The sequence below is a fragment of the Xyrauchen texanus genome, chromosome 5 (genome assembly GCF_025860055.1).
Source record: "Xyrauchen texanus isolate HMW12.3.18 chromosome 5, RBS_HiC_50CHRs, whole genome shotgun sequence".
In the NCBI taxonomy this organism is placed as follows: domain Eukaryota; kingdom Metazoa; phylum Chordata; class Actinopteri; order Cypriniformes; family Catostomidae; genus Xyrauchen; species Xyrauchen texanus.
In genome coordinates, this window is record NC_068280.1 from 29,687,702 (window position 1) to 29,712,593 (window position 24,892).

The window sequence follows — 24,892 nt, forward strand, 5'->3', positions numbered from 1 at the left end:
CAGAAACCCGATTACATCTTGGATGACCTGAGGGTGAGTAAATTATCAGAACATTTTCATTTTGGGGTGAACTATTCTTTTAATATTTGGACTTATGTTATGGCCACTTAACTCCACAACCCAAACTTCAAAAAAGTAGTATGTAACAGTAATTTACTGTTTCAATACCACTTCAGGGGGAGATGCCCAGTCCTGATATTATTAAACCAAATGTATGAGGCTGTACCCAGCAGTGAGTGCAGAGTCACATAAGAAGACTTAAGACAAAGTAATGAATGTCATCAGACTGTGCTATAGCAATCTTTTCATTCAGATGAGATAAAACTTTAGTCAGGAATGTAGCAGGGGCTTTGACTGTTTAAAAGAATAGTTCACCCAAAACTTACTGCGGACCTTTATCTAAACAACTGCAGTAAATTGATTCCAGCTTCACTTTCAAAAAGGACAACAAATGTCTATAAAATGACTCCATACAGCTCATGTAGTATAATACAAGTCTTCTGACAACTAGTGATCTCACTAGAAGCAGAAAAAATAAAACAAATGTAATTCTTGTAAATAGATTTAATTTTCATCGTATTTACTTAACCAAACTTTGCAAGATGGGGGTCTCACTGTTGCAATACCAAACCTTGCTCAGCCACAGTGGCGCCACGAGGATAAACATACAATTATGAATATGAATACAGTATAGATCAAAATGTATATGTTTTGCTTTAAGAACAATAATATGGTGTCAGAAGAATTGTCCATCTTTGACTATACAGATTTCAGATTAAAAACAGTCCCCTATTTCCACACCTGGGTTGCCATGGTAATCTGCTGTAGATCTCCACAAGCACAGGTTTTTCTATAACCTGAAATAACAAAAGAAAGAAATATTTACATTTAGGATTAGGGCTACCCCTAACCATGAATAACCCTTGCATAGTGCACCTTTAAAAGTGTAATTGATTAATTTAAGCATTCTTTACATTTTCCTAACTCTTTATGGAGGAAACACTTAACCTGTTATAATGATTGATAGTAAGGTTTGAACATGCAATACAGAATACAGAGATCTGATTTTCAAATAGAATGTTGAAAGTGACATTTTTGTGAATTTATATGATTTTATTTTCCTAAAATAGTTTACCATAACAGGTATGAATATGAAACAGGTATAGGTGGTGGTGTAGTGGTCTAAGCACATAACTGGTAATCTGGTAATCAGAAGGATGCTGGTTCAAGCCCCACAGCCACCACCATTGTGTCCTTGAGCAAGGCACTTAACTCCAGGTTCCTCCAGGGGGATTGTCCCTGTACTAAGTGCACTGTAAGTCGCTTTGGATAAAAACGTCTGCCAAATGAATAAATGTAAATGTATAGGTATGAAACCTAATCAGGAAAGGCTACTTTTTGGCTGCCATGTTATTTTAGGTAAATTTATAGGAAGCAACGTTATTTACTTGATTTAGGTGCATCGAGCGTTTAGCTGGTGTGTAAGTGTTAACGATCCATCGATCTAGATCTATGCAAATAATGCTACTTTTTTATTGAATTGAAAACTTCATTCGAAACGCGCCAGAAAACATTTTTTTTCCAAAATGCCAATGCAGATCCACGATATCGGATGATGGCTCACCTAAAAGGAATGAATTTAAAACACTCAAAACTCCCGCTCTAACCCGTTAAGGAGACGACTCTTTCAACCGTTTGTCATTTTTCAAACTTCTCAAACATGATGTGACCAACCATTTGCTCTTTCAGTTGTTACGACACATTCGACGTTAGCGGTCGTTGTGGGCGGGACTAGAGGACCATAGACTGTAGTGTAGAGGACACGGAATTGGCGGCAAATTTGAATCTGCTTTGCGCACATGCACACACACACACACACACACACACACACACACACACACAGAGCAATATGCATCTGAATAATGTGTGCTGTTGAATACAATTTGAATGTTAAATAGTTTTATGGAGTTGAAATTAAAATGTTCATTATTCTGTGGAAATATTTTGATTTTTGTCAAAATGGACAAATCATTCTCCGAATAGGCAACAAAAGTTACACACATATATATTATTATTATTATATATATATATATATATATTATTATTATGTACACTGTAAAAAATTTCCCCGTTAATTTACAGTAAATTACAGGCAGCTAGATTTACCTGTAGAATGCTGTAATTTTACAGTGGACCTGCTGTAATCTGAAACAACAGTTTATTACTGTAAAAATTTCCCGTTAATTTACAGTAAACTACTGGCAGCTAGATTTACCTGTAGATTGCTGTAATCTGAAACAACAGTTTATTACTGTAAAAAATACTACAGTACTGTGCTGTAGAAAATATAGGCTGCACAGTATAATACTGTCAGGTTTTCGGCTGCCATTATATTGTTATATTACTGTTCCTGCTGTAATCTTCACAAACTATGAAACATTTTAGTACTCTAAAATGTGATCATTACATTTACAACTACTAAAATCTGACAATTTAAAATGTGCATTCTAAAATAAAAAACACGCTGAAAATTGCTAGCAAACAAATGGCTCAAACAAAAGATGACCTTAAAACATGCTTTTATTAAAGCTAATAACATCAAATCTTCAATGAATTACATTATTTCTGCTTCACCAGAGAAACTGGGTAACTCAATACTTTGATTTCACATAAACATCTGCGACCAGAACAGAATGCTGTGATGTCACAAACATTTGGTTGCAGAACTCAATGCTGTCACTATGTAAACATCTTGTTACAGAACTCAATACTGTACTGTCACAAACATTTGGTTGCAGAACTCAATACTGTACTGTCACAAACATCTGGTTGCAGAACTCAATACTGTACTGTCACAAGCATCTGATTACTTAACTCAATACCGTCACAAACATCTAGTTATAGAACTTCATGTAAACATAGTTGGACAGCACAATGCTCCGACTTCACCTGATTAAATAAAGCCCCACTCGAAGTCTATGAGGTTTTTTAAGAGGGTGGCCACATGCAAATTCACAGTGGATGCCTTTCTCTGGATAAGCTTCCCCGTCTTCTTGGACACCACCTTTGCCTGGCAAGCTTTTGTTCCTCTCTCGGGGTTCACACCAACAAAGCGTCTACAATGTAATTACAGAGAAATATAATATATTAGGTGAGGCAAGTAAAGATTAATTGCACTTTAGACATACAAAACCCAATGCATTCAGAATATAAATATTCTAGGTTGTTGCCATTATGGCAGTATTTGCATCATGTTTAGTTTAAGTTTGATCTGAGGCATTTGGAGACCTAAGTATTTTAGAGTAATGAAGACAGCATTAGGCTATATATCTTTGTCAGTGGTGTTAAAGGGATAGTTTACCCCAAAATGAAAATGTTGTCATCAAAAAGAAAGAGAAAGAGTTTCTTTCTTCTGTTGAACACAAAAGATGATATGTTAAAGAATGTTGGTAACCAGACAGTTGGCAGTTGACCATAGTAGAATCAAAAAATACTATGGAAGTCAATGGGTCAACTGTCTGGTTACCAACATTCTTTAACAGAAGAAAGAACCTCATACAGGTTTGGAACAACATGAGGGTGAGTAAATTACCCAATTGTCATTTTTGGGTGAAATCTCTTTAAGCAGATGGATTTTTAGGACTTTGGTCTGAAAATATTAAGATAAAAATAAATGTTACAATGCTACCCCTAAATGAGTTCAGAACTGTATTTTAAATGTAAAATACAATTATTTCTTTATTTCTCCTAAACACGCAAGTCCCTTAAAGCAACTAATTATGTTAGTCGACTGGATTGTTCAGACTGGTCATGGATTTCTACAAACGGCTGGTGCAACGATAGGTAATGTATGGCATCAAATGGTGGACCAACAGTGCAAGTGCATAAACACAGCACGCAAGTGAATTACAACAGTGTGAGCACCGTGACAAAGCTGGCATGTAAAATGTAAACATGCAGAACACTCAAAGGACAAAAAATATGATTGTGCGCACATATTAACAAATAACAATGCCGCGAGTCCTGACAGGTTCCACACACGAGTTCTTATTTTACATGCAGCTGAAATCTTTGCACACAAGTCTGGTTTGACACTCAGGGCCGGGGCCCAAACCTTCCTGTTAACAAATGCTATTGGCTGCTGGCCAAATCGCAGCTCCTCTTATTTTGATTGGCTGATTGGCTGTTTGTATGCCGTGAATGCGGTCCTCCTGTTGCGATTGGCTGTTTTTGGCCCTCAAAACAGAAAGCGGGATCTGGGATGACAGACTGTAAGAAGGTAAGTTTTCTTTCCAATTTCATGTGTTTATCTATGGTGTTTATATGTAACGGGTATAACAATTATACTGTTAAATTTATGTATCATTTGGGTAGAATTAACACAAAATTGTTCATTTACATATGCCTGATGTATTAAAAATATATATATAATTCCGTCGATACAATGATGTCTTTTGACTAGCTATTTTTAGTTAACATCAAGAGGTGTTGTGTTACTTTATCTATGTTACACAAGTCAATTATGTAAAAATGTCCTAAATATTTAAATCAATACATGCAAACTTGGGTCAGCCATTTTAGAAGAATCAGGTCAAAAGACATCATTGTATCGATGGAAAAGAAATTGTAAAAAATACATCAGATCAATTTTGTGATAATTCTACCCAAATTATACATAAATTTAACAGTACAATTTTTGTACCCTTTACATATAAACACCATAGATAAACAGACGTATGAAGTTGGAAAGAAAACTTACCTTCTTACAGTCTGTCATCCAGGATCACGCTTTCTGTTTTGAGGGCCAACAACAGCCAATCGCTGCGAATCAAAATAAGAGGCCAACAGCCAATAGCATTTGTTAACAGGAAGGTTTGTCCTCGAGTGTGGGATTTGAGTGTGGCATGTTTACATTTTACGTGCAAGCTGTGTCAGGGTGCTCAAATTGATGTAATTCAGTTGCGTGCTGTGTTTATGCGCTTGTGCTGTTTTGTCCACCATTTGTCGGCATAGAAATGAGAGAGAATTACTCTATCCAAAACATGCAGCATGACAATACATTTGGCCTGAACCCAGTGCTACGTTTGAATGCACGTGCAAACATAAACTTCAAGTCACTATCAAAAGAAACTACTGTAATCATGAAGTCAATATAGGAACAAGAGAAAGTCACCAATTTAACATTCCTGAACAGAGCTGATAAGAGGGACTAAATGTCTAGCAGAGGATTTACCTTTGAACAAACTCCAATGTCCTTGCAGCTTCTTCTTGGTACTGCAAATTAAAGACATAGTAGGTGGCAAAAACTGCAGCCAGGCCAGTGATGAAGGTCTGTTGGATGCCTTCACAGATTACGTTGTTTTCCACACTGATCATCCAACCTCCTACAGTGACTTCATCCCCAGCAACTGATTCAGACAACAAATATAGTTAATGTCCCGAATCAGTATCAAATATGGGTATGAGTGCCCTATTACTGGCTAAAACACACACAATTAAATTGAGCAGTATATTTTTTTCTCTATGTACACTGAGTATCATAAGTTATACTGCTGCAAATCAATACTTTCCCAATGACCTTTGAAGGCTAAAACAACAATAAGTTACACTTAAGAGCATAACAAAACACAAGTTAAAGGGTTAGTTCACCCACAAATTTAAATTATCCCATATAACTCACCCCTCAAGCCATCCTAGATCTATAGGACTTTCTTCTTTCAGCCAAACACAATCTGTGTTAAAAAATATAGATTTTTTTTTATTCTGATTGTGTTTGGCTGAGAGAAGAAAGTAATATAGATCTAGGATGGCTTGAGGGTGAGTTATATGGGATAATTAAAATTTTTGGGTGAACTAACCATTTAATGAGATTAATACAGAAAGAGAGCAATTACACAGTAGGTTCTATACTTCACAGTAAATTTTTTGTCACATTGTTTGAAAGGGCATGTAACTGTCTTGCCTTCGGTAAAATGACTTTTCAGATGTAAAAGAAGACCACGGATATCCTCACACTTACAGCTGCACAAGTCAATATGGAATGTTAAATCACCTAGACTATCTGGTTTAGTCCTATTCTTTCCATATTTATGGCCATAAGTGTGACACTTGAAGGCTGAAAACTTAGAAAATGTTCGTGTGCATTCAGGGAAACCACACTTAAATGATGCATTCGGCAAAAAAACTATGAGCTCGCATGTGCCTGACATACGCAAATGTGTTGCTGCATGTTTTAGCACAAATGTTGCAAGTTATCATTTTTACACTACAATCCACAGACCTCCAGTGAAAAATAATCTTATATTTTAACTCAGACAATCTTTAAGCTCTCTCTAGGAATAGTAAAAGTGTTGCGTAAAACTGAGGCAACTGTTAGCCTCATTGATTTAGTGCACATTTCAATAAACCCTACAACAAATGGTAAAATAAAGCACAATCCCTGACGTAGATTTGGTAATCAAGTAAATATCACAGGATAACACTTTTATCAGTTTGTGACTTACCTTGATAAACTGACGAAGAGTAGATGAATGCAGGTGAAAGCTCCGTCCACGATCTGTGCTGGCAGGGTCACAGACAGTGTTGCCAACTATTTTCAATGGAAAGTAGCTAAAGCCTGCTCGAAAAGTAGCTAAATGTCGCCAGATGACGTCATGCGTCATTAGCATATTAATGACGTCATCGCATCGTATTTGCATTCTGCCTAATTTGTCTGTACTGTAGCCTACTTCAGTTTATAATAACGGTTATCTCCCCTAAACCGTGCTCATACTGTTTTTATAGAAGTATATAGCCGAATGTCCAGTAAAACGGTTCTCAATTACATATTTTCTGTTAGACAACGGAACGGAACTTAGCTAACGTTACATGTTTATGAGTTTGAAGAAGGTTTATTGTTGTGTTTGGATAAGTAAAATGTATAGAGTCTGTAAATATACGATCTGAAGTTGGAGAGTTCAGAAACCGAACCGGAATGTATTAAAACTCTGATTAGTAGTGAATATAAGAGCATGCCAAGAAAAAACGGTGAAATTAAATGTTTTGAATTAAATCAAAGGAGAATGCAGCTGCTATGTGATCACTGATTGGTTCCTGCTAACACAGCGTGCACATGCGCAGCTCATTCATGTATATGTCCGCTGGCGTGCAGTCAACGGAATGTGCTGCTCCTCTCATCCGCTCACTGAACAGAGCAGACGCCGCGGGGAAGTAAGACCTCACGCTTGCAGTACTGGCGATATTTGGAATTTGGAAAGTTGCTAAGGTTTGTCCAAAAAGTCGCTAGTCGCTTTTTTGAAAAAATGTCGCTAAAGGGGTCTGAAAAGTCGCTAAAAATAGCGACAAAGTCGCTAAGTTGGCAACAATGGTCACAGTCGGAGTTCAAATCGTCTTTCTGAATTGAATCGTCTTCTTACTCGTTCTTCTCACGTAATAAAATATTGAAGTAATGTAGTTAAACCTTTAATGTAGCCTAATGTTAATTATTTTTTACTGCGCGCATGGTGATGGAAATCGATGTGTTGTGATTTTCCTGCGAGTTGTGACTGTGAGCGGGCTCAAGCACGTGACTAGACTGAAAAAAATACTGTATTATCCCGTAAGACTGAACAGTAGCTTGCCGTTATTATTTTTCTTGTAAAATTCAGTGTCATTTACAGTATTCAACTGTATTTATGAATAACGGTAAATTACTGTTCAAAATTTCCCGTATTTTTACAGGATTTTTTTACAGTGTATTACACACTTTATTTTACCTTAATTTGTTCTTATTTGATCACCACTTGAACATAGGTAGGTTTTTTCAAAAATACAACATTCTGTATACAAAGCTTAGAAAAATGCATTTTGAACTACATTCTCCAAACTCCTTCCCGTTTGTGCTTATCACGTCTACGTTCGCAGATGCTTGTTTCTCTGATCTGGAAGTCTCGTACTCAGAACATGCGCAAGGGCTTTCCCTACCGAATGCCACCTGAAACACGGAAAATTCTGTGTTTGGCGGGGAAAGAGTTAATGAAATCTAATAGCTTTCTGTCCCTCCTTTGACATCCTAAGTAACTGAAACTTTCAAGACCCAGAAATGTAGTAAATACATCATTAAAGTTGATCATGTGACTCCAGTGGTTCAATCTTCATTTTATGAAGCCACGGGAAAAAACTTAATTCAATAATTTCTTTACTTCAGCGTGTATCTTCATATATCTTCATTTGTGTTCTGAAGATGAACAAAGGTCTTACGGATTTGGAACGACATGAGGGAGAGTAATTAATGGCAGAAGTTGGGTGAACTATGCTTTTAAGCAGCTTTCTCTCAACAAACATTTTACTGGTGTCAGTGTAAATGAGGTATGATATTTGGTCACTGCAGAAGTTATTACTCCACCACCTGCGTGATGTCATTAATGACAGTTTTATGTTGTTGAACCTACATGGGTTGAACGATAGATGTGCCACAGTTGCTATTGTTATTGGAAATAGTTGTGACTAGTTAGTTAATTTCTCCAACGATGTTGGTTGAGCAATGAGTTACTTCGTTGTACGTGATGTGCACAGAGCAGTAAATCAAGTATAATGTCCCTCTCCTCTATTGTCATTCTTCTTCTTTGAACTTTACACAGAAAGATCTGTTATGCACACTGCTCTGTGCTGCTTTCTGCATGTAAGGGGGAGTAAATTAAGCTAAGTTAGTGTGCATGTGTCAAATCTGTCTGCATGCACAGTCAAATGGAGTAGCCTATACTTTTGGTACAGGGATCGACTGGACGCATACGCTGAGCCTTCACATTATTATACTTTGGGCTTCAGACATTACTTATTTCAGTAAGTTTGAACCTAGTCTTATAAGGCAGATGTTTTAGCTTGTACATATTGCTAATCTTTCTAATAAACCGTCTGTACTTCTCATCTCCTGTACTAGATGCCAATTTTTTTCCTCACAAGTTGTTATGTTCTTTACAGACCCAAGGATGATTATGTGCATGGGTTGGCCTGTTGGCCTGTGGCCAGCAGCGGCAGATTTTTCCAGAGAAAATCTCTGGAATCTCAAGTCTCACACACTGTAAAAAGTAATCGCTGAATCTACTTAATAAAAGTTTGTAAACCTAACTAATTCTGGCAAATTTGTTGATTTTACTTGATTAAACTGTGTTATGTCAACGATCGGCTGAATGCAACAGTTAAACTAAACAACTTAAGTAATCCGTACTGAAGAGCATCGAGTGAGCTGGACTAAAAGCCGGTTCACACTAACAAGTATCCAGAGCAAAAACTTGGCACAAAGAACATTACAGATGTACACAAAAGGGGTGCTAATGATTCAAATTTGTATGAGCTGCTGCAACTACAATCCAATAGAATTTTTATTTTATGAGCAGCTGCTTCTACAAATACTTAATATGATAAGTCCATCATATATATAATCAGCTTCATATTCATATTTATTGGGTTTCGAAGATTTAATTCCAGGATGAAAATATAAATATGTTTTCAACGCATTTTCTGCGCATGCGCAGTATCATTCAGTACACCCCGGGTCCGTGGGCGCGGGAAGACGATGAACTTCACTTCTCTCACATCATGGGCGACGCCGACGTGTTGCAACGACATTAGGTATGTTGGTGACCTAATCATGCACTACTCACAGTGCATTTTATCTTTGTATAAACCAAATCGAAAAGATGTATTTTGCTCTTTGTAGCGAGAAAGAGAAATGCAAATATAATGAGTTTTAATCAAGAGTATTACTGGCTAACCGTCAGTTGAGAGCATTGGCTTACTAGATACGTTACAAACGTCTTTACTGACTTTGTTATGCAGTTTATATTTTTGTTTAGTTATAGTTATGAATGGTTTATTGTTAATGATATGTAACGTGCTGCGTGCACTCCAAAGAACGTTCTAACATTTCTGTCTGCGCGTGTAGCCTATGCACAATTATATCTTGATTAACAAATAAATAATATATATTTTTACTTTTCAGTTGGTGTATGCTTATTTTGAGGACCTACACCCAAGGAGTTGAAGTGTAAGTTCTGCTTGGTTTGTTGTGAAAAGAGGGCTAAACTTTTGAAACACTACCGATTAAAACATGGAAGCTACACGATTAATTAATACTCCAATTCCATGTCTCCACGCAGATTGTCCATGTTCATTTAATTCACTTAGGGCGCACTTAAAAACACCCCATTGATATTAAAATGCGTACATTGCAATTTTGAGGAGCCCTGCACAGAATCCATTTTCTTGTCTCATTTGCGGAGTGGTGGTGGTGTAGTGGTCTAAGCACATAACTGGTAATCTGGTAATCATAAGGTCGCTGGTTCGATCCCCACAGCCACCACCATTGTGTCCTTGAGCAAGGCACTTAACTCCAGGTTGCTCCGGGGGGATTGTCCCTGTAATAAGGGCTCTGTAAGTCGCTTTGGATAAAAGCGTCTGCCAAATGCATAAATGTATATAAATTGTAAATGGTGCAGTGCCCATACAAAGATTGCAATTTTGAGAGCAATGTCTACTCAACATTTAATACCCATATAGAGAGCATAGAACACTTAATCAAAGGTAGTTAAAGTCTGAAATTGCCCTGCATGTTTTAACTCAAGTGTAGGTAAGGAAAAATGAATGTCTTGTATTACATTGTTATTCACTCTAAACTGTTGCCATGCATTGTTTGAATGAATCATTTTCGTAGTAGTGAAAAGCTACGAAACTTGACTTGATAATCACATTTCTAGGATTGATGTTAAATTCTTACTTATACATTTCATTGCCAAAGTTATTGCCTAATTTCACAGTCACTTTTCTTTTTAGATTTTGGCAGAGTTTGGCTGTATATCTGGCAAAAACCTGCAAACCGAATTCTTTCAAGAACTGGACAGATTCACTCCACACTTCATTGATATTTTCAAGGCCAAAGGGGGAGACATTAGTTGTAAACCTAAGAGGATATTGCAACAGATTGAAAATGAAGTAAGCTTCTCAGCCACGCACCTTTTTATTTTTGTGTTTTATTTTGCTAAAAGATCCATTGCTTTTGCTGTTCTTTGCTCTATGTTGTGTTTGCTATGTGTTCTATTATCATATATATATATATATATATATATATATATATTTTTTCATGATTTTACAGAAATCAATGGAAGAAGAACAGCTGTTCTACATAGCCTTCCACTTCTTGGAGAGGACCCCACAGATTTTTACAAGACATGTTCTGTAAGTAGTTTTCCTGTGATGTTCTTGTTATTCAGTGTAATGCAAATAGTTCTTAAACCAATCTTGAGATCTGGCTAGTGAAATTATGAAGGAAGGAAAAACAGACAGGACACTAAAACAATGTAAGGAAAAAATAATGGAAAGACAACAAAAGGGAGTTAATAAAGATAGAAAGAAGGTTAGAGAATTAAAGATTAAGGAAGAACAAGGGAAAGACCAAAAAAGGAGGAAAGAAAGAAGAGTCAGAAAGGACAGGCAGAACAGAAAGGTAAGAACGTGAAAGAAAAAGACAGACGGGCATAAAGGAGTTTAAAAAGAAATAAAGACATTGGAAATAGAGAAAAAAAAAATACGTGAGTGATTGGTGGTTGAAAATAAAGCAATAAGCCCTGTGAAGCCGTGGTTTACAGTGAATTTAGAACAGCTAATGGGCATGGTTAGGCACGGAGCGGAGTAAAACTCACTTAGCTGTTCACTGTAAATCACAGCTTCACAGGGCTTATTGTCCATAAAAATATAAATTTTAACATTTATTTTATTTATAAAATAAACACACAGCAACAAAAAATTGTTATGATATTGATAAATGTATTCTTCCGCCAAGCAATGTAGTTCTTCAGAAAAAATTCAACAAAGTGGTTGCCAAGCAACACAGATGCAGCAACAAAGACACAATGGAAAGCATGCTTAAAGATTGGGTTGATTATTAACATTTATTTGGATATCGGCATTAATTTAGCAACACACAGATGCAGTGGTGCAGTATTACTGATGTAATTTATAAAGGCTTCCAACGCTCAACCAATTAGAATCAAGGACCGGAACTATCCGTTTTATAACCACTAATTTATGACATGGCCTGTGTGAGTGCTCTCTGGTACTGGTTTTCTGATCAGTCTTTATGAAATCACACAGAACAAAATATGTTAGTCAGTATTTAATATTTTTTTCACAAAAATGCTTAATTTCTTTTCATATACCACTCCTGTTTTTAGGAAAGGGAAGACAATGAAGAGAAATCAGGCATTTCAATCGGCATACTGACAGTTATTCCTGAGGACTCTCAAGCTGTACCATACTCACTGCACCTTGACGCCACATCCACTGCAATCATTTTGGAAGGTACCATTGTAGTGGATAACCTGGACAATCTTCCCTAAGCCATGTGTCTGCTCTTTGGGCTCATTTATGCCCTGTATTTAGAGTATCTTCCAGCACTGAAGAACACCTTTGATTTTGTTCAAAGGGCGATTTTGTCAATTGGGCACAAGTCTCTCAAACCTAAAATACAATCCCTGAAATTTCTGTCTGATGCAGTAGCATTATTGTGGTATGATGGAGCATTTTTCAGTGTAATTGTTCATGATTGACCATTATTGAGTTAAAAAATGGCATATCACCACTGAATTATATATTTTGTTTCCTGTTGAAAAACTGAATGTTTGCTTAATGTTTTTGGGGTTAGTTCGCCCAAAAAATTTAATTATCCCATAATTTACTCACCGTCAAGCCAAGAGCAAACACAATCGGAGTATATAAAAAAAATATCATGGCTCTTCCCAGCTTTATAGTGGGAGTGAATGGTACCCCAGATTTTGAAGCCCAAAAAAGCGCATCCTTCCATAAAAAAAAAAGTAATCCATACGGCTCCAGGGGGTTAATAAAGGCCTTCTGAAGTGAAACGATGCATTTTTGTAAGAAAAATATCCATATTTATAACTAAAACTATAAATCGCTGGCTTCCGATAACACCATCCGCGCGCTCACAAGAGAGTCGAGTTCCGACGTAGGCGTAGCGTAAGCTCCGGTGAGAAGTGACAAATGTGGAAGTGCAGAGGATAGAGAAAGCCAGTGATTATAGTTTATAAAATTATAAATATGGATATTTTGCTTCACTTCAAAAGGCCTTTACTAACCCCCTGGAGCTGTATGGATTACTTTTTGATGGATGTGCTTTTTTGGGCTTCAAAATCTAAGGTACCATTCACTCCCATTATAAAGCTTGGAAGAGCCAATATATTTTTTTTATATACTCCGATTGTGTTTGACTGAAAGAAGAAAGTCACATACACCTAGGATGGCTTGAGAGTGAGTAAATTATGGGATAATTTTCATTTTTGGGTGAACTAACCCTTAAAGTGGTTGATTATAGACCAGACTTTACACATTTTAAGAAAACTAGGAAACTTGTTTACAACTAAGAAACTGGTTTACCGAGTCTTCCATTTTATCCATTTCTGCATTTCACCAATTCTTTGTGGAAAAAAGGTTAGATTAAAAAGGGCAGTGCATTCACCACTTATGGCCAGACGAAGATTTACAAAATGTCAGAAAAAAGGGCATTGAACTTATGTATGTATGTGTGATTTTTTTATATATATATATATATATATATAATTTTATTTCCTGTGTGCAGTATATGTACTTTTTTCCATTTTAATGTTGTTGTGAAAGCATATTTGAAAAAGTAATAACTAAGTAAAATTGTCTTGTGGAACTAATAAATGGCCTTGTGTTGTCCCAACAATCTGATGTCTGTCTTTGTATTAACAACTCACAGTTTTGAGTACACCTTGCTTTAGAAATTTAAGGCAATCAGTTTCCAAAAGTTTTCTAGTAATGTGAACAACTAGACTTGTTGAGATAACTGGTTTTATTCAGTTTAGTGTACTTTGGTGTTAGTAAGCTCAACTCAAATTTCTTAAGTAGGCTGAACTAATTTAACTTGTCAAATTGAGTTAGCAATACTCAAGGTTTCTGGTAAATTATACAAACACACAAGTTACCTCTACTAAATTATAGTAAGCTATATCAACTATAAAATGATTAACTAATTTGCTTGTTAATTTTGAGGCAATCAGTTTCCACAGGTTTTCTAAGTAAACTCAACTCATTACATTTTACAGTGCAGACTTATAAAAAGTCCACTGGCACTATTCTACATCCTCTTCTTGTCGTTTAAAACACATCTATTCTTTTCTTATCTCTTCCTCACTAACAGGTTGTAATGTAAAAATTCCAAGGTCTTATTCGTTTTAGAATTCTACATTACATGTTAGCACAGTAAACGAGATGATCTGTTCAAAAATGTCCATCACTTTTGATGCTAACGTAATACAATGTTTTATGTAATAATGAATAAAATGTGTTATAAATATGGAGTTGTCTAATTTCTGATGATATTGTAGGCATTAAAATCATTTTAGGAACCATAGACCACAAAAAGTTAAGCTCTGAATTTTGATCCAGGAAACATGGGCATAATAAAACCCTAAATAAACCACATTTTAATTTGTAATGACAATTTATAAAAAAATTAAAATATAGCTAAAAGCAGCGCAAAAGCATTTGAATTTTGCTATAATGTACTTAATCACTGGCCGAATATAAACACAGACATCGTACCCTGGAGAAAGTAATTCCCGGGAGGGAGCATTCTGAAAAACACTTTAAATTTACTGATTTATGTAATTTTACATTAATTTCTGTCATGAACAGGAAAATAATCTATAGAACATTAACAGTTATTTTATGTAAAATTACATGTTTAATCTGTAAATATATTATGAATTGCCTTTAAAAAACAGAATTTTGATGTAATTGCTAATTACAATGAATTACTGTAATTTTAATGGTAAAACTTTAAATTACAGCAAATATCTTTTTTACTGTTTAATGAAAAAAGGGGGAAATTCTGTAAAAAAAAAAAAAAAAATACAGAACATTACCTGTAAAATAACTTTTTTTTTTATTTTTTTTTTTTAACAGTGTATGATACTGGTCAGGGCTGAAATATTAGTTTGGAATCCCTTTGTGAATGACTCTCCTTTGAGAATGGGTTTGGTTTCATGTCCTGCAAGCTAAAGGGAGTTTCCTTATTTATCATACTAAAGGGAGGGAGAGAGGTTGAGTGATCCAGAAACATAGCTGGCAAGTCAGTCCCACCCTATCACAGGGCTGTCATAACTCGTCGAGATTGTTCTGTGCACAGTCATCCATTATCACAACAGATTCTGCATATGTCCGATTGCCATATGTCAGATCACTAGCCAAGATCATTTCACTCATTTGAAACAATGAAATAAGACAGGTTATAATATTAGCAGAAATAAAAAGTAAAAGACTTTATTGTTAAAGCTGAAAAGTTACATTTTTGGGGGTTAACATACTTTCCCCAACCCTAGTTTAATAAAGAGAGACAACTATTAAGCCATTTGTAGGTTGATTTTACAAATAGTGTAAACACTCTGGTGTTATCAAAACATTTCCCTGTTTGCTTGAGCATCCCAACCAGCCGACAGAGCATTTTGGCGCAACAAGTGAAACGAGAACCTGTTGCGGGTAGATGAGCAAAATTACTTGTGTATATTTAGACGAGGAGCTTGTGAACTGGATTGAGCCTCATCGCATACATGCAGTGTTATACATTTTAACTGGATAATTAAAAAAAAAATTGAAATAATTCGGATTATAAAGTATCTAGAAGTATTCACAGTATTTTTAAGTGCCCACAATAAAAATACTGTGCATGTTCATTAACGCAATTTACTAATATATATATATATATATATATATATATATATATATATATATATTAATGTTATACAAATGTAAAGATATGTATATAAGTTCATCTTTTCAAAGCAAAAATAAATATTTATTTAAAAAATAAACCTCCATTTATTTTAGTACTGTGGCTTGACTCGAAACTCATCAGGACTTGACTTGCTTGAGGTGAGTCACTGACTTGACTTGCTTGATTTGTCTGCACTGCACTTGAGACTTGACTAGAGACATGATGGTTAAGACTTGAGACTTGCTTGTGACTTGAACATGTGTGACCTGCTCCCTTCTCTGAAAAATACAGTCGGCAAGGAGGCCTGCCCACTCCTGTGGTTTAGCAAAGGCCTATTACCAAAGTAACGTATTCATTCCTATGAGGATATCGGGGAGAAACATCCAGTGTTCGAATTGAGTCAGAGCTCTTGGGCAGTCCCCTTACACCAACTTGTGTACCAACAATCATAATTCAAAGAAGGGTCTACCCGGTATCCATGCAGAGGCGGGAATGCTCACAACAAGCAAAAGATTGCGGCAAGCAAAGCTGCTGCAGAGTCTCAACTGAATCTTGTCGAAATGAAAAGTGGAAAAAGCCAGGTAATTTGAGGCTGATGAAAAGGGAAACATCACAGATCAGCAAAAACCTATTTGTAAACGCTGCTTTCGCAATTTTCTGACGAAAGGAGGAAACACATCAAACTTAATAAAGCACATGAAAGACAGACACCCGGATTTATTCAAGCAAAAAAAGCAGGTGAGTGGAAACTTTCACAGTTTATATTATGTAGATCCCAAAGTATTAGGGAATGATTAAAAAGCATTCAGAAGCATGTACCATTGTGGAATAAGCAGAGGCGGAGCTCTTTAAAGGAAACATCCCGGTGTTATATCTTAAATGCAGTCAAATTTAATGCGTTATTGCTTTACTAAAGTTCAAATAATACAGAAGCAGATTGTGTTAATAACTATAAACTCAGACACTTAATGCAGCTAGATTAGAACGCGACTGCTCGCGACTTATTTAATCATAATATCTATATTTCCCCTTCTGTCGCTCTCCACGTTGTGTTGGAGAAGCGACACTAGGGGTCTCTCTTGAGCACCGAATATACCTCTGATCTATGAAAAAAGGCCAATGAGAAGTTAGAGTTCATTCAGAAATTTTACTTCGGAGCTGATGTTTGTGCATGCTGTTCATGCTGTTCGCGTTCTCAACAGTCCCGGCATGCTGGACACGGCCACAGTCCACCTTCAGCCCCACGACTGTCCCCCGGCCGGCCGGCCGGTTCTGATGAGTCTAGAGGACACCTGCACCGGACCTCCTCAGTCACGAACCCGCGCCCGGCAAGGTAAGTGCTTTGAGTTTGTTCTCAGCACCAAAGCCTTAGGACGCACCCTTGCCTCTCGATGCCACACTACCTGCTTCGCCCCGCTGCGAAGCCCCTGCCAGGTACGTCCAAAATACTTGTCCCCTTGGTACCCCCTGCACGGAGTTTGGAGGCGTGGCTTTCATCGCAACCCGTCACGCTGGCTGGCCCGGACCATTCGACTCAGTTACGCAATTCAGTTTGCCAGGCCCCCGCCACCCTTCGCGGGCGTCTGCTTCCGCAGTAGACGGCGAACATGCCAGATCCCTGTGCAAAGACGTGATAGGGCCTGTCCCCCCAACCGAAATGGAGAAGGGTTTCTACAGCCCTTACTTCGTTGTACCCAAGAAAGGCGGCGGCTTACGACCAATCTTGGACTTGCGAGTTTTCAACCGAGCACTGCTCAAACTCCCGTTCAAAATGCTCAGGCAAAAGTGTATCTTAACATGCGTCCGGCACCTAGATTGGTTCGCAGCAGTAGACCTGAAGGACGCGTACTTCCACGTCTCAATTCTGCCGCGACACGACCCTTCCTACGGTTCGCATTTGACGGCCAGGCATTTCAGTCCTCCCCTTCGGCATGTCTCTGTCCCCTCGCGTCTTCACGAAAGTCGCAGAGGCAGCCCTTGCCCCGCTCCAAGAAGCCGGCATCCGCATACTCAACTACCTCGACGACTGGCTAGACTGGCCCACTCCCGAGAGTTACTATGCGCTCACAGAAACCAGGTTCTCATACACCTCAGCCGCTTGGGGCTTCAGGTCAACAGAGAAAAGAGCAAGCTCACTCCGGTTCAGAGCATCTCCTTTCTCGGCATGCAGTTAGACTCAGTCTCAATGTCTGCACGTCTCACCAACGAGCGTGTACAGTCGGTACTGAAATGCCTCGCAAAGTTCAAGCCAGGCACAATGGTCCCTCTAAAACTCTTCCAGAGGCTCCTGGGGCATATAGCATCCTCCGTCACAATCACGCCACTGGGGTTGATGCATATGAGACCGCTTCAGCACTGGCTTCAGACTTGAGTACCGAGACGAGCATGGCGCCACAGCACGCACTGTGTGACAATCACCCCCGCATGCTGCCAAACACTCAAACCCTGGACAGACCTCTGCTTTTTACGGGCAGGAGTGCCCCTGCAGCAGGTGTCCCGATGCGTCCTGGTCACTACCGACACCTCCAAATCGGGTTGGGGCACTGTTTTCAAAGGGCACGCAGCTGCGGGCCTTTGGAGAGGGGCCCTGCTGCGCTGGCATATCAATTGCCTAGAGTTGTTGACTGTTTTCTTTGCCCTGAGGAAGTTTCTCCCATTAATTTGAGACAAACATGTCCTAATCAGGTCAGACAGCACCACTGCGGTAGTGTACATAAACTCAATGTGCCAATGTGGCAAGGCCCAGGTAGACCTGCTTGCCTCCCGAGAGACCTCCCACTGCCCGCTCTGGTATGCCCGAACAGAGGCTCCCCTCGGGGCAGACGCACTGGCACACAGCTGGCCCGCGGGGCTGCGCAAGTACGCATTTCCCCCAGTGAGCCTTCTTGCACAGGTGCTGTGAAAGGTCAGGGAGGACGAGGAGCAAGTCACACTAGTGGCTCCATATTGGCCCACCCGGGCCTGGTTCTCGGACCTCGTACTCCTCGCGACAGCCCCTACCTGGCGAATTCCCCTGAGGAAGGACCTTCTGTCTCAGGGGCAGGGCACGCTCTGGCATCCGCATCCAGACCTCTGGAAACTCCACGTCTGGTCCCGGGATGGGAAGCGGAAGATCTAGCTGGCCTACCACCTTCTATCGTAGACACGATCAACCAAGCCAGAGCCCCTTCCACCAGTGGCGCTTATTCGCAGATTGGCTGTCCCCATCAACCTTGAAGGTGTATATTGCTGCTATCGCGGCCCACCACGACGCAGAAGACGGCAAGTCCCTTGGTAAGCACGACTTAATCATCAGGTTCCTAAGAGGCGCCCAGAGGTTAAATCCCTCCTGGCCAAGCCTGTTACCCTCCTGGGACCTCTCGGTAGTCCTCGCGGGCCTCCAGAGACCTCCCTTCGAGCTGCTAGAATCAAATGGACTCAGGGCCCTCTCTGTTAAGACTGCCCTGCTGATCGCGCTCACTTCCATCAAGAGGGTCGGGGACCTGCAAGCGTTCTCTGCAAGCGGGCCTAGATCACTCGACAAGGAGTGTTGCGTCCTCGTGGGCACTGGCCAGGGGTACCTCCCTGGCAGACATTTGTAGAGCAGCGGGTTGGGCAACTCCCAACACATTTACGAGATATTACAATCTCAGGGTTGAGTCAGTTTCATCTCATGTTTTCTCAGTTCCGAGCCAGTAGATCTCGGTAACACGCTGATGGGCTGGCCGGGTGAATCGCGTGCGTATAGCGCCCTTTCCCTCGGTTGAGGTAAAACTGTGCGTCTTTTTTCCCAGGAGATTCCACTCAACTCGAATCCCTGGTCGATTCCTCCCTAGCCCTCATGGGTCCGCAGTTCGGCGGAGGAACTCAAATCTAACCTGTACTGGAATAGGTGCTCCACAGGGTGAGAACTCCTACGCGGACTCCCCCTGAGTGTATTCTCCATGATACGGTCCCCTTACGAGCGGACCCGCGTTTTCCTTAGGCAGTTCCGGCTGTCCTCCGGTCACCGTGTTGTAGCAACTCCCCCTCGCTGAGGCTGGATCTACTACCGCGCCACTCCCACATGTCACCTAAAAACACATGTGATTTATTCACCACCTTACCTCCCCAGCTGGGTAGGGGTGGTCTCCGCAGGGTCCCCCTGAATGAATAGGAAATTGGTTAAGACCCCCTTCCCTCAGTGCATGTAAGGGCCCTGGCTGTCTATTGCTCTATGCGAGAAACATAGAGAAAAAAGAGGCCCAGCCAGGCTTGGCCCGTTCCCAGGTTGGCAAGCGTTGCCTTGTTCCCCTGTCAGGGTAACCAAAAGGATTCCGACGACTTTGGTGGGACATTGGGGAAGGGTACGTGCAGTCTGATACAGCCGGTCGTCTGGAACGTAAAACACCTGCCCACTCCTGTGTCAGACCACGTACACAGCTCAGTGCATGGCGTGATTTAAATTGGACCCCTAGTGTCGCTTCTCCGACACAACGTGGAGAGAGCGACTGAAGGGGAACGTCTAGGTTACGAATGTAACCTCTGTTCCCCGATGGAGGGAAAAGAGAGGTGCTCAAGAGAGACCCCTAGTGTCGCTTCACCGACACAACGTCTCGTTCCCTCCATCGGGGAACGGAGGTTACATTCGTAACCTAGACAATATGTCACTATGCATTTCTTATCATGCAGAAAATTGGCAATATGCAGCTTTATTAATAAGAGAGCACTTTGCACATTAGTTTGGAAATGTTTTTTTATTCATTCTATTTTATTCTTGTTTATTTAGGTTTTGTTTTTTAGTACTTGGTAAAAAATTTAAGTAAAAGTTGCAAAAGTTGAAGCAAATCTTATATAAGTGTTCAAAAATACTTGAAGCATACATTGTTCAGTTTTGTTATAATAAAAAATATATATATTTAAATTAAAGTATTGATCAATGGCATATTTTTGTTCTTAGTTCTGCTGCTAATACTTTGTTAACTTTGATATTGAAAGAGTGTTGTTCAGTAACCTTTTTTGTGTTTTACTTTGGTACCGAAAATGGTACAGTGAAATTTCACTGGTATTGGGTACAGACTACTGAAATGTTGGTACCATGACAACACTACCCAGGAGAAATGTTTATTTCATTAAAGCATGAAAACCATAAAAGCATGAAAACCACTCTGATCATGTCAAATTTCCTGAGGTATCTTGGCTGCGTCGGAAACAAGTAAAATTCTGCCACCGGAGGCTGTATACAAAAGGTAGGAAGGGATCAATACATCCCTCCCCTGAGGAAGGACCTTCTGTCTCAGGGGCAGGGCACGCTCTGGCATCCGAATCCAATATTCCTTTCTGATCCTGTCTAGTGAGAGTCTACCTTCAACTGATTGATTTTTGAAGGCAGCAAAGACGTATCCTTCGCTACTTATGAAATCCAACGAAGCGTGTGGATCCACACCAGTTGAGCTCAAGAAAAAAAAATGGTGAACAATTTAGTGTGGAATCCGGTCTGATATTTCCCAAACATTTTAAAGCACACATCCAGCAAATGGCCAAATGCAGCCACATCGCTTTTTTAGGCTTCAATTTTTTAAATCTGACAGGAGATAAAAATTCACCTCATTTGAATGAATGAGTAACAGGGCTTTCCCCCACCAAAAACCCTGTGTATCGTATTATTGCCGACTGTATCTATGGCTTTCTTCTTTATAATTTAAAGTGGTTTAAAGTTAGAGGGAAGTAAGAATCAAATAGATAAATCTATCAAAAGGAAATAATGCATGGTGTTTAATCTACAACTATATGCCTTTCATGAATGGAACACCTGACCCATCTTTTTTCTCACACACACACTAAGGTTGCAACGCTATGAGATTTTCACAGTATGATAACCGTCTCAGAAACTTTCACGGTATACACAATTACTATTATCAGTGAAAACAGAAGGGTTATTTTATTTATTTTTGAGCAAACACTTTATTATAATTGAAACTTGAAACTAGAGATGCACCTATTGCAATTTTCTTGGCCGATTTTGATTTCTGATTTTTTGCAAGTGTGACCTGCCGATACCGATTTTTTCCGATTTTCTTTCTAAGAACTATAATTGACCACATATACAAACAAAATCTACCTTTATTCAATGTTAAATTTTATTTTCATAATAAAATAAATTATTAAACATTATAATTTCCCCCAAATTGCACTAAGTTACAGGATCTTCTCTCACTTAAACAACTTTCAAAATAAAGTGCTGTGACTAGAAAGAGGTAGAAATAACAATTAACTGCAAATGAGTTGCTTTATATAACAGATGTCATTTTCCACTATTTTTATAAACGGACCTTTTTCTCTTTATTACTCGTCTAACAAAACAATTCCAAAGATCTGAAAAACTGAAGTGTCCAATACGCTCAATTTACGTTAGATCTACAAATATCAGTTGTAAAACTGAGCACTGCTTCGGGAACGGCTTGCATACCTGTCAACACTCCCGTTTTCCCGGGAGTCTCCCGTTTTGTTATTTCTCCCAAAAAAACTCCCGTAATTTGTATGGCCCAAACCACGTTAGGCAAGGCAAGGCTTACATGAGATTAAAATAAGAATAAAAAAAAAAATAAGAATAATTGAAACTGTTTAGAATATAAAATAAAATAAAATACAGTACAAACAGTCGGACACACAGTAGCACAATGCTCATTCAGTAAATGCACAGCTAAACAGATGTGTTTTGAGTCTGGATTTGAATGTGACTACTGTAAGGGCACATCTGATCTCTTCTGGAAGCTGGTTCAAGCTGCGGCTGGCATAATAGCTAAAAGCAGACTCTCTTTGCTTAGAGTGAACCCTTGGTATTTCTAGCTGATGTGATCCTAATGATCTGAGTGATCTGTTGGGTTTATTCAATATATTGCAGATATGCTCACTGAATATAATCACATCAATATATTATTCCAAGGTGGTCCAGTTGCCAGATCTTGAATGAAACGCATCCTACTCACACAATCGACACATCATACACATTACAAATCATTTATGACCACAATCTGGCAACCTACAACCCATTTGTGCTGTTGATATCTGCACACTGGTAGAGGGGAGGAGAAGACTCAGCTGGTGCTCCGGTGAAAAAAAACAAATATACATGTAGGGACCCGCTGTTTACAAACACGCCGGCGGAGCCCTTTGTCTGGGCTGCTCGGCCGCGGAAACGCAGAAGGAAAAGAGGAAAACAATAACAGCTGGATGGAAGAATTGAATTTCATATCCCGAACGCCTTTTGCAATGTGTGTCACACTGATTTTAATATCGGACACGGTGGGAAAAATTACGTTAAATCCCAATGGCACAATTTGTATGTATTTAGCCTGCCTCTGCCATCCAGCACCCCACTTCCCCTCTCCCGGATTTGTGTACCCAAATGTTGACAGATAACAGGCTGCGTGTGTTACATGACACGAGATTAAACAACTCGGGCAACGCGACGGCGGAAAGTACCTCATACTCTGTATCGAGGAAATTTATCAGATTTCTGAACCCTCTGTCCTCAACTATGGAGAACAGCTGGTCATCCAGGGCCATGAATTCCATAATTTTCCTCGTAATTGCTTTGGTCTTTTCGCTGCTCATTCCAAGGAATGATAGGAGAGGCTGCTGACTTGTGACTGGCTCTGAGCTCTGGCTAACTTTAGCCGCTTTCACTTTTTAGCTTCTTTTTTAAAATGGGCATTTTCAACTGGGTGATGGTGTTATAAATGTCTAATTAGGTTTGTTGATCCGAAGGTTATTGTGGTGGTTCCCCCACGGTTTACTTTGGCCTTAGAATTATTACACATTTCGAAATTTATGTATTCTTCACTCACACAGTGAAGATCTTCCACGCCAATGACATGTTTACATGCGGCTGTGACGTTATTGCCTGTGCCGCTGGCAACAAAACGGACCGGCTTGGAATCGGTAAGACGTGAGGCTGACCGGCCGGTTACCGGTCCGGGCCGAGCATGCGGAAAATCGGCTAATTCCGGTCCCTGGTCGGTCGATCGGTGCATCTCTACTTGAAACCATTTATTTTATTGAAGTATTTTCTAAAAAGAGAAAATAAATAGAAAAAATAAGAAAGCTAACAGAATTATAATAAACAGAATTACAAACATGATAAAAAAATATAATGTAACTATAACTATAGTTATATAGTTAAATAACTAAAGCATGTTAGTTTACATGTTAAATTAACTACTAAATGAAAAATAACATCAGCTGTGTGAGCTTTTAAAGCAGTGTCCTATGATTATTAACAGTTAACTGCTCCTGTCTGTACCTTTAACTCAGTGCTTCTCAACTGGTTTTGCTTCAGGACAGATTTAACATTGGAAATCAAGTATCGACCTGCCATAGATTAAACATTACCTATATTTAATGTATCCTGGGTCACATAACCTTTTATGTTACATAGTTTTGTTCATGGATTTCCAGTACAAGGACATGCATCAAGTGACATTATTTTTGTTGTTGATGTCAACAACAAGATCTACAGTTGTCTCTCCCCCTTTTACAAATTGAAGAGCATATTTACTTATATGAGCCCATTATTATCCCATTTGTTACCTAATATTACATATTTATACACATATTGCACAGAAAGGCTCCTCATTACCATGGTCAGTGTGCTAGTCTTAAATAATAGTAATAATAATAATAATAATAAATGTATTTATGAAAAATAAATACTAGCTGAAACACATCTAAACTAAAACTGCCACTGTTGATATAAAATGAGGTCTAATAGATTCTACCTTTAGATTATTTCAAATTAAACTGAAACATTTTGTCAAAATATAACAGTTTCTTTTACTCATGTAAAATCCTGAAACAAATTTGTAATGTGTGTAATTATTCATATTTTTAACTATTTTGGTAAAGGCTACATCAGGCTTTAAGTAGTGCATGGGGGGTGCATTTTTTAAACGATTAATCTAGCGATTATTTTTTCTGATGCATCGATTAATCTAACGATTCATTTTTTCAGTCCAATTCGATTTCGATTATCTTTCCATTAATTGACTAATAGCAATTTATACATGTTGATTTACATATCTGAATGAAAAAAACATGAATTCCTTAACATTGCAATATATGTTTATTGCTCTTAAAATTCCAAAA